Source organism: Ziziphus jujuba, chromosome 5, assembly GCF_031755915.1.
Source record: "Ziziphus jujuba cultivar Dongzao chromosome 5, ASM3175591v1".
NCBI classification, from domain to species: Eukaryota; Viridiplantae; Streptophyta; class Magnoliopsida; order Rosales; family Rhamnaceae; genus Ziziphus; species Ziziphus jujuba.
The window spans coordinates 27,155,001-27,160,667 of NC_083383.1; the positions used below are offsets into that span (position 1 = coordinate 27,155,001).

Genomic DNA, 5,667 nt, shown 5'->3' on the forward strand with positions numbered 1-5,667 from the left:
GTCAATAAGCAACCTCTCTTCATCAAAGATAAGGTAGTTTACTCTCTTTCTTTCTTTTTTTTTTTTTTTTTTTTTTGGAATATTTTTATTTGCTTATTTATTTACTATTAAATATCTTAATAATCAGGTTAAATTCCCAAACTTAGAAGTACTGAAGATTCACAAGATTGAAGTCATTAGTGAGATCTGGGATGGTAATCAGTATTCAACGTTGCCTTTTCCGAAGCTGAAGAGTATAGAGTTGGATTCCATATTCTCTGAATCATATAAATTTTCATTCAAATTCGTTCAAAGACTTGAACATCTTCAGCATGTTTGTATTCGCGGTCCATTCATGGAATCACTAATTAGTTCCGATGAAGCACATCACATACTCATGCCTTCAAGAAAATTGGATTTGGATGCACTTCCAAAGTTGATGCATCTGTGTGACGAAGGTGTCCAAACATGCAAAACATTTCGGGTTGTGGAAGTTCTGAATGTATCGAGGTGTGAGAGATTAAAGAGCCTAATGACTTCTTCAATGTGTTTCCAAAATCTGACAACTTTGAGTGTATCAGAGTGCGATGCATTAGAAAATTTAATGGCTTCGGCAGCAGCGGCTAAATGTCTGCAACAACTTACAGAATTGACAGTACGCAATTGCAAAAGAATGACACAAATAATTGGGAATAATCATGAAGCAGAATGTGATGTTGAAACAGACCAAAACGAGATTGGGTTTAGCAACCTGAAGATTTTACATCTTCATGACTTGTGCAGCCTCGAAAAGTTCTACTCTGGAAATAACATAATAAGACTTCCCAATTTGGAAAAATTAATTGTGAATAAATGCACTGAGATGAGGACTTTTTCTCATGGGACTGTATACACCCCAAGGCTATATAGAATAACGATTAAACAAAGAAGTGCTTTGTTTATTAATGATGACTGGGAATACCAGGAGCTTTTGGAGGGTGATGTTAATACAACTCTACAAAAGCTTTGGGAGGACCATCAAGCTGCTGCTACCTCATCACAACACAACATTACATGGTATTGGTATGTATTATCTCTTTTGATAATGATTTATTTATTAATTTCTTGAAGAAGACAAATTTAATATTTGTGGTAATGGAGATATATCAACGAGGCATGCATTTGATAAGAGGGATTAGGTCAGAGAGAAAATATAATCTTATAAAGTCAGTTCATCACCATTAATATTCTTTCAAAATAATACAATTTTCAACATTAATTAATCAGATATGACTATATGAGCATGGAGCTTGTTTTTCCTTTAGTATTCCTTTCTCTATTATCTGAGAAATTATAATATTTATAACTGCTGGATATATATATATATATATGTATATATATATGGACACACACGAACACACATACACACCATGAACCAACTCAATTAAATTACAAGAAACACATAAAGAAAGGTGAAGGTGTTTGGACCAAAATTCTCTATCCCTGAATGAATAAGCTGAGACAGTCGAAGGCCAGTTCATGTATTTGTAGGCTATCGAGAATACGATAGATTTCCACTTGTTCACTTATGTCAACCTGCCAATTTGTTGATTACTATTATTATCATTTTATAACTGCATTTTTAGCGCCTCTAGTTTGGGAGTAGTTGGACTTCAAACCTTCATTTTTCAAAAAATTATCTCCATATTGTTAGGCAATTCGAATTATTTGGATTGGACCTATACATAACAAATTGTAAATAGAAGATCTCAATTTTATTGCAACATTTTAAAAATAGAGGCTTAAAGTGCAAATACCCCAAGCTACAGAGTAGACATATTTAAATTTTATGCAGTGATTACTCTTGTACAAAAAACAAGTTGTGTTAGAAATAAACAAACTTAAGAATGTAAAAGATTTTAACTAGCTAGCTCTTACGTGATGCATCAGGTTCATGGAACTCTTAACATATTATGAAGTTTTGTATAAGTTTCTCAGGTTTATGGAACTTTTAACATATTACAAAGTTTTGTACAGATATATTCAGAATTATCAGAATCAGAAACATCCGACAAGGAAGCTTTCATGCACTCAAACATCTCCTTGTAGTGGTAATGCCCTTTGGCTGAAGATTATCGAAGTGAGTACAGTAACACTTCAAAGGTTTGAATACTACATTAATTTACTACTTGTGACTTTTATACTTAGGAGATTCTGTAAACCTATCTAATGAGTACAGTATCATAGCTAAGGGAGCTCTTGCTGTCCATTTTGTTTTATATTAGGCTACAAGATTGGCTGTCACAGAGAGGTTGGTAGCTTATGGTTGTAATTAAATGGGAAGACCCAGATCTCAATTTGAGTTTTTATTAGATTTGAATCCGGTAATAAAGCTGATTAATCTATATGAAGTAATTTGCTAATTTTTGTCATATTGTATCAGTTAATTTTAACCGTTAAACATCTAAATTATATATTTTTATATAGTTATAAAATACAGATTTTTAACTTCATTTTAATCTTTAATTGTTAAAATTTGTTAGAATATGCGATAATGTTAGCCACATCGCGACCAAATCTAAGGCATATGAAACAAGCTTGGAGATGTGTCAATACTTGGACGAGCTTGGAGATGTGTCAAGCTTGGATTTGGCCTCTCTCTCACCCTATGAAACAAGCTCGATGTGTCAAGACCTCATGGGACTACTTCAACTTGAGGGAAGCTATATGGAAGCAGCAATGGTCAAACAACCACTGGACCAAAAGATGTAATATTACATTCACACTAATGGTTGCTTTGGTTTGAAGCACTTAGGTTTCACTGGCTATTTTGGACGACAAACTCATTGAATTCCCACTTGCTTTTGTATGTATCACACATCAAATGAATCAAACTAAATTTTTTTGGCACAATTTTGTTATTGCAAACAAAGAAAACTTTCTTGCACAATCAGGTTGAATAAAAAGCTCAATATATATAGCTTATCCAAAACTTGCAGTACCGTGAACCAAAGCTTCATCAAAACTATAACCTTAAGCTTTATAACTTCAAGTCCTTTTTAAAACTAATCCTATCTTATTTCAAAATTAAATAGTAAAAAGTGACAAAAAATTGATAAATGAGCTTGTTTTGATATATATATATATATAGAAAATTAAAGGAAGATTAATAATAATTTTTCAAAATTGTGAGATCGAAGTAAAACAATTACAAAATTGAAAGGGTATAAATGAAATTTATTCAAAAGATAAAACTTAAAAGATGTCTTTTCCGTAAAAACCTTATATAAAATGCAAAGAATCATTTATAATTTAATATTGATATATATATATATATATATATAATTGAACACTCAATGATTACACTGTAAGTCTCACAAATTTTACATGTTTTACTATGACGATTGCACGAAGTTATGGGGTTTTCAATTTAAGTTGCACATGATAAATCAAAATTACATGGATAACATGGTCTAACCTTTACGTGCAACTTTTTATCCATCTTAAAATATATATATATAGCACTTAGGATTTTTTTTATTTCTTTTTTGTCACTTACAATTTTAATAAGGTTGTTAACTACATTGTAAGCAATATCTAACAGTAGACAACTTTCTCCGTGTTGCTGTTTGCATTTGTTTTTGTTTTTTTGTTGGTTTGAATAAGCTTCTCGACCAGGATGTATCAATTTCTGCTCCTTAAATAAATTACAATATTTTCATCCAAGAAAAACACACAAAAAAAAGAAAAAAAGAAAAGAAAAAAGAAAAGAAGATATGGGAATTTATTCATTTCGTATTAGTATTTAATGTTGCGCCTAGGGTCACGAAAGTTTGCCTTTGTTCTGCAAAAGTTTGTTTTCTTTTTAATTTTTTATTGGCTGGGGAATTTCAAATTCAAGATCATTTATCTTTAGAGTGATTCTTTTTATAATTTTAAAATGATTTTTTACAGTTCCATTCTTTATATACTACTACATAAATATATAAAAAAATATAAAATTACTTAATACAATATTATTTATTCATGAAATATCCTTAATTCACACCATCTCAAAATTACATATCGCTTATAAATAATTTTTTTTTTTACAATTCTAAAATAACTATATACAATCTATCACTAAAATACTCGTCTTTTCTTCTTTCTCATTATGGATTTGGGTTGATTTTTTTTTCCTCACATTTTTAATGACATAAAAGGTTATTTATTTGAAAAAAGAAAACCAACGACCAATGGAGGGTAATGGTGATTGGGTGCTTGGTAGTATATTTTTGAACAACTTTGAAAATGCTTAGTCGTATACTATTGAACGTTTTAAAGTCGTTCAGTTCTGTACTATTTTCTAAACTTTTTTTTTTTTTTACAATATTTGGTCGTAAATTTTTAAACGTCTTTAAGATTCTTAATTTTGTACTTTTGAACTTCTTTAAAATTGTTGAGTTATATTTCTGGATATCTTGAAAGTTGTAATTTATTATTTTGGAATGTTCGATCCTAAATTTCTATACATGTTCAAGATGTTTTGATTATGAACTTTTGAACATATTTGGAATATTTGAATTTGTTCAACTTAGCAATTTTGTAATTTTTTTATAAAGTATATTTTTAGATGAGTCAATTATAAACTTTTGTTAAACTTTGATGTTGTTCAATTGTAAGCTTTTCAAGTTGTTCGATTGTAAACTTTTGTACAACCGAAAATGTTCAATTGTATGCTTCTTAATATATTAAATATCTATATATAATATATATACATACAATGTTTGACAGATAAAAGCTAAATAACTTAATAATGTTCGGATGGATGCTTTTAAACAATCAAAAAATGTTCAGTTTTAAACTTCCAAATAAAAGATGAATTTTAATATACCAGATCAAATACAAAAGTGTTATTCCGACCTGGTCATTGGTAAGCGATAGAAAAAATATCTAAACTAAATACATCTTACTGTTTCATATTTTTGAGCTTCCATTACTTGTAACCCTAATTTTTAATGAAGTATAAGTTAGATGGATATATGTAACGTATTATTTAAGAAGAAGAATGAAACTATATAAAAAAATTATTTAAATAGGTCTAGTTAATAAATGTCCTTAGTTGTAATTTTAAATGGGAATAAAAATATAAATTAATAATGAAACTGTATAGAGTGCAAATGGTAATGCAACTAGAAATTCCCTTATCTTTATGGGATATGTATCATCAAAAAGTTGACTCATTTTGATAGTTTGACATTAGAAAAATGAAACCCTTCTAGGAGGAGAATATTAAAAGCTAGCAAAACAAAAGAACAGAATTATTTGTACAAATTAGACCAAAGAAGAAAGTAGCAATTAGCCATAAGTAGGTATTCATCCAGAGAGAGAGAGAGAGAGAGAGAAGAGTCATAAGTAGGTAAATTTAGTTGTTTAAAAAATTACTATTTTTATATTGGTACCATCAATTCCATCTATTGTGTTTGCCAATTTTTCCAAATTCTAAAAGTGAGGTGTGCTTGGGTTGGCATGCATGATACATACAAAGCTATCAATTTTGGCATCTGAGTTGGGAAATGGATATAGAAAAACCATTCATCAATGATCAAACTCTTTCATTTCCCATATGATGAATATGATAATTATTAAACTAGTATAACTTTTGGCAAAAACAAATATATATATATATATATATGTAATAAATAAACACCATAGACAGCAAAAGCTCGG

The 5,667-nt window shown here is 29.4% G+C and overlaps 1 protein-coding gene across 6 annotated transcripts in view; it reads left to right on the forward strand.

Moving 5' to 3' along the window:
- The window catches only part of LOC107404905 (probable disease resistance protein At1g12290), a 19,165-nt gene extending 16,283 nt beyond the window's left edge, over positions 1 to 2,882 (forward strand). Inside the window, exons 4-8 of one of the 6 annotated variants that reach the window (XM_048476464.2) lie at positions 1 to 33; positions 128 to 1,041; positions 1,996 to 2,098; positions 2,244 to 2,342; positions 2,502 to 2,882. The exon at positions 1 to 33 is cut by the window's left edge and continues 449 nt beyond it. The gene's annotated coding sequence lies outside the window, so the exon portion shown is untranslated. Of the gene's footprint in view, positions 34 to 127; positions 1,042 to 1,995; positions 2,364 to 2,501 lie in introns of those variants that run through there. The other 5 variants (XM_048476462.2, XM_048476463.2, XM_048476465.2 and 2 more) reach the window with 5 other exon arrangements.
- The last annotated feature ends 2,785 nt before the right edge of the window (positions 2,883 to 5,667 follow it).